General features: G+C 41.9%; 1 long non-coding RNA gene across 1 annotated transcript in view; it reads right to left on the bottom strand.

Moving 5' to 3' along the window:
* Positions 1 to 2,639: 2,639 nt before the first annotated feature.
* Positions 2,640 to 13,160, bottom strand: part of LOC119483147 — a 215,800-nt gene continuing 205,279 nt past the window's right edge. Inside the window, exon 7 of the long non-coding RNA XR_005205630.1 lies at positions 2,640 to 2,703. This is a non-coding gene — a long non-coding RNA (uncharacterized LOC119483147). The remainder of the gene's footprint in view (positions 2,704 to 13,160) is intronic.

Here is a 13,160-nt window from a genome sequence, read left to right as displayed (position 1 = left end):
CAATCATTATTAAAAAATATGTCACAAACATCACTAACGTAACTTACAAAACAAAACACCGGTCTCAAACACCGTTCTCCTGGTTGAGAGTCCTGTGTTTGTTGGACCCATTCACCTCCCCTCCCGCTCGCCATAAGCAGTCTCTCTCACTTTTTATTCTACATCACTAGCTCTGAGCATAGCATATTTACGCAGATAGATAGATAGATAGATAGAAACTTTATTGATCCCGAGGGAAATTCAAGTTTCATGGATCACAGTTCCATAGTGAAAACATATTAGTAAAAGTGGCACAAGTACAACAGAGTATAACAATATATACCAGTTATAAAAATAAAAGGAGATGAAGAAACTGTTAAATGTTGAATATAATGCAGGTTAACAACTGAGATATGAGACTATTAAAAATGTGAATATAGTGCAGAAGAAACTGTTAAAAATGAATATAGTGCAGGGTAACAACTGAGATACAGGACTATTAAAAATGTGAATATAGTGCAGAAAGTGATATAGTGCTGGATAATAAAATATAGGAGATATAGATATTAAGAAATGTCAAATAAGGAATATAATGCGGGATAAGAACTGAGGTAGAGTTTTTTTTTTTTTTTCAAATAGACTAAAGTGCAGAATAAAGCTGTACATTGTTGTAGAATACAGTAAAATGCATTTACATTGCAGTCAGTACAGACTACATGGCCTACAAATGACACGCCAAAACCAAGAACAGCGTTCTTATTGCACGCTTTGGCCTTGTGTATTATTGTCTACACCTTTTTCGTGCAACTGGGCTGCAATGTTATACGTTACAAGTTATGTTCTTGTCTAACAACTGCAACGGTATTTATAGAGTATTATAAGTTCATGTGGTCTGTATGTGCATAACAATAAATAAGATATCTAACTAACAAACCGCTCAGCCAGTCAAAACTGTTATATAATGTCTTATATGGGCCTGGAGGATCTTGGGAAAAAATCCCTGATGATGTCATCAGGATTATTTTGGTTTGGGTTTAAAGACTACAGGTTCTTGCAGTTTGAAACATCTGAGATCAGGCAGGGAGGGTCTAGCAAAAAGTCTATTCAGTTGCATCATGGGAAGTGTAGTATCCTGCTTCTTTTTGGAGCTTGGCCCATATTAGGGACAAAAAGTCAGGATATCTCGGCCTCTGCCGCTCCAATTTGGACTATTCCTCTTCTTATTTGTCTCTCACAAGTTGTCCAACTTTATCAAAATGCCATATAGCTAACATGATAACTCATTTAACAGACTTGCCTCAATTATTTAAATGTGTGTGTTTTTTATATACTACAACACCTGCAGCCACTCCATCTTACATTCCATTATATTGAGTCTGGGTCACACCAGTACGATCACATACTACACAGCGCACTCATTCATGCTCACATATATAAAAAGCCAGGAGCAATAATGGAGGTGAAAAACTGGTCAAGGTCAGCCGGGCAACTTCTCTCCATCACACACACAAAGAAATAGAAGGGGCCGTGCTGTTCAGTATCAGCGAGATCTAAACATATGCTGCTTACACATATACTTTCACAAGCACACACACACGGCCTTGAAGCACACTAACACACCGTAATAATTCAAGCTCTGTGCGGCTCACGCTGTGTCAATGTGACGCCTCTCATGCTCACTAAATGAGCAACATCATTTGTTCTGGTATACAACTGCTGGTGGTGCATGTGAAACTTGGCTCCCCACAGCTAAAAATCATTACAAGTCTATATGTATGTGTGTGTGTGTGTGTATGTGTGTGTGTTGGTGCCCAGTGGGAGGGACGAGGATGCATGTTTGCCCCGAGCACTGATAAGACAAGTGGCTGGTGTGCTGCATGCATACATAAAAGAGGGAAATCATCATGTGTGGTGCTTTATATGCAAAGGGTTTGATTTCTAAACCTGACATTCCCACAGCAGAATGTGTAATAGTATATATTGCGTCAATTATTTTCGCATCAGTCTTGATTTGTTTCTTCATACGACCTACTGCTACTGTACATGATGCTGCTTTTTTTTTTTAAATGCATAACTTCCTTGAGCTACAGGACAATAAATCACCTGCACATTATTGGATTGAATAAGTTCCGCGCTAAACAAAAAAACATATTGCAAATTCATCACTTTGATTAAAAATGACTGCAAAGTTGCTAAATATCGACTCGCAACTCAAACTGAATAATTCTCTGCTCCCTGTTTTTATTACCTTTTTAAATTACGGCTCTGCCTTTTGGCTGCCGCTGCTACAACACGAAATGCGAAGCTCGCCCGCGCCGAGTGCCACTTAGCAGCTGCAGCCCGGACGAGACATTTCAGATAAGTTGAGCTCAGTGGGTGAAAGCTCCCGTGGAACGCCCTCTAACCCTGGTTTATTGTCCCAACAACCGGCGGTGATGTCACACCTCAATGTGCAACTTGGCCTTGACACCTCACACACTGGCTTGATGCCCTGCGGTGGCTTAAGAACACCACTGGGCCTAGTTACCGTGTCCTGGCGAATGACACTCACTAGCAAGGTGACTCAGTGCTCGCCCCGCTGTAAATGGCACCACTTCACATCAGATTGATAGAAGCGGTGTGTGTGTGTGTTTCTGTGTGTGCCTCCTTACCTGTAGCAGTCTCTCTCTCTCTCTCTCACGCTCTCCCTCTGGTTAAGTGCTTAATGGGATGCATGACATCGGCCTGAGGAAGAGAGCAGTGACAGCAATAAGACGGCAGCACTGTATTCACGGCTTGTCGCAGCAATGAGAGCTTTGGTGAAGTGAAAATTAAACTAAACATTGCTTTCTCAATTATACAAAAGGTGCCATCTATATTTAGTGTGATGCATAAACAGGATAAACAGTTAATTTAATTAGCATGTTCAATTTGCATGTCATTTAGAAACAATACAAATACAAGGCAACATTTCCACCCGACTGAAATGTGGCTTTGATGAGGTGAAAGTCTGCAAGCTGCTTCAGGCAGCCACCTCGATTATGCCGCTTCACTCACACAGCACACTGCTTTCATGTCTGCTGCAGCACCGGTCAGCTGAAATGCTGTTGCTCGCTGCTACAGCTGCCACTGCTGTAGCATTTCAAAGGACCCTACTCCACCTCAGCATCCACTTGTAGGCTCAGAGCCCATCGACGTGTCCAAAACCAAACTACATACTAATTCTAAGCAGTTTTTTTATATATTTATATATATATATATATATATATATATAGTGTGTTCACACTGGAAAAGTATATATACTGAAACCAGGTGGAATGCATACTAAATACGGACGATTTTTGAGTGTGCTGTTGATGGATACTATTCTCCCACAATGCAATGCACATGCATTGCATGTTAAACCAGCAGTGACATTCCAAAGTCATAATTTGATAGACGTCTGTATCACTTTCTTTTAGTAGCTATATTGAATTTTTGTTTGTACAAATTATTAAAACAGTCTATTATGACAATAAGTATGAAGTATATACTGTATGAAATTAGTATTTAGTATAGATTTGGGACACAAGTGAGTTATTATCATCACTCCCAGTGGGCAACCTCCGGTTCTGAAAAGTGAAGCCAATATGGAAGTGCCTTAAACTTGCATTCTTTCTAACAGCCAGCAGGGGGCGACTCCTCTGGTTGCAAAAAGAAGTCTGATTGTATAGAAGTCTATGAGAAAATGAGCCTACTTCTCACCTGATTTATTACCTCAGTAAACATTGTAAACATGAGTTTATGGTCTCAATCTCTAGTTTCAAGTCTTCTTCAATACAGCATGATGTTCATTTAGTAAATTATGGTCCCATTTAGAGTCAAATAGACCATAAAGCAGGGGATGCTTTAGGGCGTGGCTACCTTGTGATTAACAGGTCGCTACCACGGCCTTGACCCGTCTGAGAGTTGTCCGTGTTTTCGTCTTACAACTTTAATCCTTTCACAGTGTGTTTTCACTTCATGAAAGTTAATAGTAACATTTCGGTCGCCTAGAAATGTCTTCAGCTTCTAGTTGTAGTTAGCTCCACCCTCTCGTGTCACTTCTGGTTGCAAAAAACCAAGATGGCGACGGCGAAAAACCAAGATGGCAACCGAATTCGAGGCCCCAAAACGGCAGCCTACAACCCAATGGGTGACGTCACAATAACTACGTCCACTTTCTATATGCACTCAATGTTTACTCCCTGCTCTGCAGAGCTTGGGTTTTTCTCATAAAGACTTCTGATGAAGTCAGAACCTCGATGCCAAACATCAACTCTGTACATATTCTACATTCAACGTGAGTTGGCTGAAACGTTATTCCCTCCCAGGTAGACTCTCCTTCCAGTTTTTGCCTGCAACCAGATAGGTTTAGTCAATCACTAAAAGCGGTGTCACGCATGGCATCAAGCACATGGCAAACGTTCTGCAACAACATGCCTCACAGCAGTCCATGTTCTTTGATGAAGCCCATAAAATGTACCCAGATATCGGCACTCTGGACCCAGTTAGCAGTCAAATGAGAACACTTGTTCTTTTTAATAGATGCACACCACAGAAGGTACACACGTTGCCTATAGGTGGTGACAGCAGGCAGTTTAACTATTTACATGATGAACAACTCAAACGGCTGTTGGTTTGCAGACTCTGTGGATTTCATGATGATATTCATCAGAACCTTTTGACAGGGACTCTGGGCCAGTCTCTCCCCTGGCCAATAGGCACGGCTAATATCGAAGCGTCTCTTCTCTAATTCCCCAGTCAAACAGTCTGACCGTCCTCTTTTTTTTGTGTAGCTATAATCTTTATTTAAATAACCGGGATAATGTCTTTAATTTGTGTCGCAGTAGATGGAAATACTTTTGATGGTTAACTTTGAGAAAGTCGACTTCACAAATCACATTTGCAGACATTTTTATTGTTTTAATGAAGACTAATGGCTGTCCTAATTATTCATAATTATAACAATTATTGCATGGGTTCTGTTTGAGCCTGTCAAATCAATTGATGCGTTTCCACCTGAAGCCTCAACTCAAATTTTTCTCCGTTTTTCCTATGCGAGGACAGCGAGCAAGAAACAAATAACTGTGGACCTTGCAACTATAAATGTGGGCATGCCTTACAAATACACATCCACTCAAGTGCACATGCGCATACACAAGGAACGCAGCCTTTATCTGGTAGATAAATACAGCTCTATTTGTGCATCGGCTCCGAGCGCTAGAAGATAACACTGGAAATTAGAGCGTATAAAAGCTTCCCCACTGGGAGCGCCATCAATGGGTTTACTGGCAAATTTTACACAGTTTGTGTGTACTCATGTGTGATTATACTGTATGCATGTGTTGTGCATGCTCTTGTGAGTGCTTGAACAGTTGCACACGTGATCTGCGAGTGTGTGTGTGGCTTGTGTCTAAGTGGGAGAGTAGAAGCATCTGGAGATTTTATCCTAAAGCCCCCAACACCACCTCCTCTCCGAGTCTATTCCTTCTTCTTCTCACTCCTGCTCGCTCTCTGTCGCTCTTTCTCATGGTTTGATTTGAGGCAGAACTCAATTCCTCAATTCCACACCCTGAGTGGTGTTGATAAGGGCCCCGCTCGCTGCAGTCGGGCCCCAGAGAGGGACACAGCGTGCACTCAGAATGGCAGAAAATCGAATTCCTCAAGACAATGAGGTCCATTTGTGGAGTTAAGCCGGATGAAAGGCCCATATTTAGCCAGCCACTGTTTCAGCCACCATCTCCCTGTTTCCCATTGTCGGCCAGAGAAAAATAAAAGCTTATTTAAGAGAAAGGAAAGTTGTGAAAAAGTGTTTTGGCTCCAATAATTAGCAGAGGAGCCAGCTGGACTGCTTGGTGTTTTATTTTACATGCTTTCTCTACTTATTTCCACATATTTATGCATTTTATTCTATTGATGATTGACAGATATGTTCACTGCTTTTTCTCCATTGGCAGAAAATAACAAAAAACTAATTATCATATTGTGGATTACTGTTTTTATGAGGCTTAATGGTTGAATGGAACATAAACTGTTAAAAAGGAGGAACGATGTATTCTTTTTAAATGAATGATGCTGGAATCTGTTTTTGTGTTATGGTGTCAATCAACAGTTTAACATTTTGTTAGCAGCAACCATTCAGCTTTTGATATTAGAAAAATATACACAACATTGCAAAATGTCTTACAGTCGTGCTTCTCTAACAAGCAAAGTAATCAAATTTGATAAAATATACTGTATAATATACAATCAATGTACAGAGTTGCTAATTGATAACATGATTAGCTTAATGAAAGATAATAAGCATTAATAGGGTGTTACACTCCGGCCCGTGAGCGTTCAGCGAAGCAGACAACCATGTGTTCCGGTTATTCCTCATTAACTATATGTCCCATTGATTCCTCCAATGGTGCGGTAAATGGAACAGACCTCAGTCAATGATCTGCTGCCTGCAAACAATCTCTTTGATTGCGAAGTGACATCATCCACAAATAACAAAATGCCAGCTCTTGACTCCAGATCTGTTTCACACAGCTTTTACCTTCGGGAGCTACATATAATAGGTCTTTGTGCACGATTAGAATGGCAGGATCGTCCTTTTTGGTTGACTTAAAAGGTAAATTTGACAGTCTTTTGTGGTTGAAAGACATGGAGTTGTGAAGTAAAAGGAGCTGCTGGTTCTGTATTCCCATTAATTAATATATATATATTTTTTTTTTTTCAACGATATCCTCAATGTTGCTCAACATAGATATATGACACTCTCCTAGATAGCCATCCTAAAGGTTCATGATATGGCCACCAGTTTCAATTACCTTAACTCTGTTTCTGAGAAACCATGTGTTGTCCGTCATTTTGGCAGACAGCTCTAAATACTATAACAACCATAAGCCTTGGCTTCATCAAAAACTGACTCAAATCAAAAGTGAAATTGATTTAAGCTGCATGTTGTAAAAACACAGTAATCTCCCACAGCCAAAGTGACAGAACTTTAAGCTCTATGATTGGATGTTTCTAGCCAAAATGCACCTTGGGAGTTGTAGTTAAAGGTGCACTTTGTAGAATCTAGTGGTGAGGTTGCACATTGCAACCAACTGAAACTTCTCCCGTGCGCCGAGCGTGTAGGACAACTACGGTGGCTGACGTGAAAACGCAAATGGCACTCTCTAGAGCCAGTATTTGGTTTGTAGATATGAAATATAAACAGCTTATTGTAAATTAACAAAAACACAACAATTCTTATTTTCAGGTGATTATATACCATAGAAAACATACTTAATAATATTATATTCCATTTCTGCCAATAGATCCCCCGAAATGCTACACACTGTTCCTTAAAATTTCTCAAGCAACATTTTTATGTACACGAGCTTGTAACCTTGATTTTGTTTGTTTGATCAAAAGAACCATATATATCAGTTGTTAATCTTTTGGACTGATGATTCAACCAGTGTGCTGATCGAAGCCGTGAAAGTGCTATAACTTACGATTATGGCCAAAATGATAATGTTAATGATACGATTATAATGATCGTGATTAGTCATTGATTCACTTTCACATTGAAATAAACAGAGCACTGCTTTAACTTCCATGTTGTGCTACATTCCTGCTAATGTACACATCTTTGGACAAATGATAAGACTTAAAATAAGGTTTTTCTTCACCTGAATTCGGTGCATTCTCACGTTGCCCGTCTGCAGATGAGCAAAATGAGTGATATACAGTACATTACTCTTTATTAAAGGGACTATTTGTAACTTTCAGAAATGCTTCTTAACAGCGACACATGGGGCCGTGAAATCAACGAAAGTCAGCGTCGGGCTCGCGCCTGCTCGCTCTAAATATACCTGAACGAGCATCGCTCAAAACAGTGAGGTGACACACGTCAGCTAAAACTACAATATCACTCTATATTTCAGCTGCTTGGCAGTAATGTTAGCTGACCAGACGAAAGTCTCTCCATGAACATGATTTAGATCTGATCTTAGTGTTGGCTTTTACTGCCTCAGCGCAGGCTGATGCAGCGGGGCTCTACAGCGTTTCTCCCAGCTCTCTCCGCCCGCAGCCGGAGAGAGCAGGGAGACACCGGCACCCGGTCGGTAACAAGACGATAACGTTACTAGCTGAGGAGCTCCGACACTTCACAAGACACGGGAAACCTCTGTTGGTCTGGAGGAGCTGCAGCAGTTATTTCTGCACAAACGTCCCCTGTACATTCACTAGATATTCTCAGAGCTAAACTAACTCTTCTGCAGTGTGGAGTGAGCGCGTGTTCACGTCTAGAGGTGGAGCGAGCTGAGAACGCGCGCGCTCTCTGAGTGAAGGCAGGCAGGCAGAGGAGGAAAGGCAGCGGCCACACGCGAACGCGCATATGCGAGCGCGCATGTGTGACGACCCGCTACATTTATACGCTTAAAAAGTTACAAATAGTCCCTTTAATCGAGTTCAGATCGAGTTAAACATTTCGATCGCCCCCTGGTGGTTGGCTGTTAGTTTAGAAAGCGCTTGATTTGATATGCAGCAAAGTTTTCTATAAGTGGAGCACACATTTGAAATGTTAATATTGTATCGATCATGTTCATTTAATTGTGGGAAGCCCAAATCATGACCGTGATTAATTGTGCAGCCCTGCTTCGACTGTAAGTCACATAATATTGTCTATCGGAAAAATTCATGGGACTTCTACTTCCAGAACCCGGGGCGATTCAAATAGCTCATTCCGCTCCAAAAGTCTATTTTATAGAATAGAGCTGAAGGTCTGAATACTATTATAATATCATCAGGATCGCTTCCATGTCTAGCTTCCAATCTAATAAATATAATTTCAAGTGGGCTGTGTTTACCGCAATCCAGAAGACCATATGGAGAAGACCAAATGAGTTTGGGGTAAGGTACGAGGACGTGTGAGCTGAAACAACAATTTTTCCTACTGAACTGATGAGAAATGATTAGAAACAGAGCGGTGAAAAACTAAGAAAAAAATCACCATAACCAAATGATGGTTACTGGTATAGCGTTGATTTATATTTTGCAGATAAATGTCTGCAGATGTGATGCAGAGAGAGAAGAAAACTGAAGCAAAGATAAACAATTGTGGGAGGCTGACCAAGAAATAGCCGGAACAACCTCTCATTTCCTTGTCAATGTGTAAAAGCTTCCCTACAGTGTGAAGACCGGGCGAGGCAGAGCGGATGACCGCCAATTGCCTGACTCTTCACCTCCTTCCAATCAACTCCTCCTCCTCTATAAGAACTGCAGCCCAGATAGCCCTATAATGGTGACTTTTAATGGCCTTTAGACCTGCTGCGATCCACACAGGCTCCTACATGCGCTGCTGCCATTTTCCCTCTGATGCACGCCTTGACGGCCTCCCGCTGAGCGATGGGAGGAGAGGAAGAAGAGACAGAAAGACAGACGGAGGAGATACTGCCTGTCTTTACATGAAAGCGGAGACAAAAGAGAAATGCTCATCTTATACGTGAATCATGGTGTCACTTCCTCTCTTTCTTGTGTCTTTGTTTATTTGTTGCGGCGGAACGCTCGGAGATGAAGTGGAGGGAGGTGAGGAGACACAGACTTGATGACTTGTGTGTTTTGGCGTGCCCAATAGGAGGAAGGGGCGCAGTTTTATTGGCATTGATTGGAGCATTATACTGTGCATTGTTGCAAGATTATTGCATTAACGGGCCTGACTTAATCACATTAGGAATGCGAGGGAAGAGAACGGAGTATGTCATACCCTCGCAGATACACACATCATAGCCTCGGCCTTTATGCTCGGTTGGTTTATTTGGCGGCGTTCCAGGCAGCTACAAGAACTGTGGGAAGTTTGCTGACTTCACTGACAAATGGACTTGAAAGGGGGAAGGCAACTTTTTCGGGGTTGTGATTTATGTTGTGTTTCTGTCCTCAATGACTGTGGCGATCTACCCTCCCTTGGATTTTTTAGATTCGACCTATTGTTCGGATCGCTGGGAGATGACATGCCTTTGTTCTCTAAAACAATGAGAAGAGATCAATTGAAAATACATTTTCTGTGGTAAACTAACTTTTTTTGCTGCTGGCGAAATTCCTTCAAAAAGTTCTCCCGGCAGCTGACCCCGCTAAAGGGGCCGAGAGGAAGTGACACGGCAGTCCAAATCGCTTTTACTTGGTATGCCTTCTACGCCTCATTGCCCTGTGACCTGCTTTATGCAAGCAGCATCGCGGTCCGAGGAGACAAATTGTGCCACGTCAGTATCTATAAAAAACAGTGTTCCTTAGAGCCCAGCTCGGGCTGCTCGGGAGGTTAATTGACCCCAGGCAGTCTACCTCCCTCCGCCCCAGTCAGGGGGCCACTCGGCCGGAGTACTGAAGCTCTCAAAGCATGTGGGAGTCGGCGCCTTTCCCATTTCCTCCCCGAACAACAGGCTTTTAACTCCATTGTCTCTCTTTCCCCCCTCTAACTCTATTTGTCTGTCTCAGTCTATCTCTGCGTTTCTCTGACTGCCTCTGTGCATACCCGCGCGCATAATGAGACATTTCACTCCTCAGAGAGACGTGCTGAGGTCTGCTGCCAGGACCCCACCTGTTCACCACGGGGCCCTGCACCTCCAAGCTGCCCTCATTAGTGCCTGGCTGAATACTGATGCTCTGCATGTGTCTGTCTCCATGTTGATCGTCGCCAGAGTACATCGGGTGTCAATTACAGATGCATGCAGGTAATAAAAGTTGGACTCAACCTGTAGATAAGCGATGGGCAGGTCCTGTAAGAAGTCCTACCGTATCAGATCGATGAAACTATGGGATGGCACCATATCAGAGATTTAGTAGTCCATACCAATACCAGTGAAATTATGGAATTCTCGATACCAATTCAATACCACGGTAAAAAAACAAAAGTAGAACAACAAATCCCATGTACTTCAACATATACTCCTTTTGCATACTGGTTTTTGTTAGGAAGTTAAAAAGGTCATAATTCCCTCTCTATTATCTATTTTATATTGCTGTGAAAACTTCGATTGATTAAAACATTTATGCCTGATTAATCGCATGATTGTCGATAGTTAATTGCGATTAATTGGAAATGAATAGCTAATTTTTTTTATCTGTTGAAAATGTACCTTAAAGGGAGATTTGTCAAGTATTTAATACTCTTATCAACATGGGAGTGAGCAAATATGTTTGCTTTATGCAAATGTATGTATATATTTACTATTGTAAATCAATTAACACAAAACAATGACAAATATTGTCCAGAAACCCTCACAGGTACTGCATTTAGCATAAAAAATATGCTGAAATCATAACATGGCAAACTGCAGCCCAACAGGCAACAACAGCTGTCAGTGTGTCAGTGTGCTGACTTGACTATGACTTGCCCCAAACTGCATGTGATTATCATAAAGTGGGCATGTCTGTAAAGGGGAGACTCGTGGGTACCCATAGCACCCATTTACATTCACTGATCTGGAGGTCAGAGGTCAAGGGACCCCTTTGAAAATGGCTATAACAGTTTTTCCTCGCAAAAATTCAGCGTAAGTTTGGAGCGATATTTAGCCTCCTTTGCGACAGTATTCAAGCTAGAACAATTTTTTGACAAAAATGTGCTATTACTCTCCATTTTTACTGAATAGAGCCTGAAAACATCATAATGTAGATCAATGACATCTCCCATTAACGTTAGATATTAGCTCCGTGCAGGACTGTGCTACTTACCGGCTGCTAACAGCTAACGTTAACTAGCTCTCGTCCTGCCGATTTCAACACAGATTCGTTGATCACAATGTGGCATTATCAGGGAAAAATAGGGTGCATCACCTGGACATGTCAATAGTGAGTTTACTGCGTCCCAAACACATTTTCTTTCGTTTCCGGGACGTCGGGACGCCGTTAGTCTCGAGCCCTGATGGTACCAAATGAATATCGGTACAATTTCAGAATTTTGGCATGGACTTGGTAATGAAGTATCGGTTCTCGTGACATCCCTAGATGAAACAGCTGGATAAATATGGGTTTTATGGGAAAAAATAAACTACTTCGCAACAAGTGTAAAAGCTTTAAAATCCCCCAAATTCTGACTTCAACTTCTTGAGCAGATGGACTTATCCCACCTCACAAATCCCTCAACCTCCACAGGTGGTAAGCATCACCATGGCCACATTCTCAAAAGCCCCTGGCTTGCCCAAACTGATAAATACAGATTCTCACACACACCGAAGACCCATGGTTTTCTCTTCAGCAGTCAGAGAATTTCAAAAAGCCTCATTCTCTGCTGTGATAATTACCCATGCTGCTCTCTGATGGAACATTTGCATAATCATCATCAGCCATTCACCGAGGATACACAAAGGATTATAACGAGGCAACAGAGAAACAAGAAGCATTTCAGGGAGCCATCGAAGAGTCGCGCTGAGAGGGCAGTCATTGTCGTCCCGATATTGCACACAGAACGCCGCCGAACAAGAAGAGGGATGTAATGATCGTCCCTTTAGGGGAAAAGAAATCACAAAAACACTCCGGCCAATGTGTCCCCGAGCGCTCATGTTGCTCAATTCGGTGTAGCCTTCTCAGGTTGCTGAGATGCTGTATTTGTGGAGAGTCGGTGGAAAGGTGAACCAGAGTGGGAAGTGAAAAAAAAATAAAAAATCCTCTTAGCAAACTTGCTGTTGCAACAATCACAGTAGGTGGAAGCAGCAGGAGCTGTCAGACACACCTGCCTTTAAATCCACAGTTATTTCTCCAAACTTTGTTCTGCTTGCTAGAGCACGAGTTCTTGTGCAAAGCAGCAGACATCAGGTAAACTTTATTTTACTGCACAATGTGGATTAGCAGTAACAAGATGATGTTTACTCATATATTTGACCACAGATTGATTTCATACACTGACCTAAATGCCTGGTCCTGCTATGTTAAGACTGATTTTTGCAGTTTAAAGGATTGAAATTAAATCAAAAAAGTAAATTACTTAAATAACAAATACTGTAAATGAGCGAATTCTAGGTTGTGAGAGATGTGAGCATTTAAAAAGAAAGATTTTCTTCCACCTTCAACAGCTGCGTGCAGGGGCTCAGGTGTGTTCTGATGTCTCTGGAGGCTACTGGATCTCACACAGCCTTTTCATGAAAGGTTCGACACCGCAGCTTTATAGTCCTGTCAATTTAATGATGAAAAGCTGGAGGGGTGCTGCAACACGTGCA

The sequence above is a fragment of the Sebastes umbrosus genome, chromosome 23 (assembly GCF_015220745.1).
Source record: "Sebastes umbrosus isolate fSebUmb1 chromosome 23, fSebUmb1.pri, whole genome shotgun sequence".
Lineage (NCBI taxonomy): Eukaryota > Metazoa > Chordata > Actinopteri > Perciformes > Sebastidae > Sebastes > Sebastes umbrosus.
The sequence above is the reverse complement of the archived record's forward strand: the minus strand, read 5'-3'. Positions and strand labels throughout refer to the sequence as shown.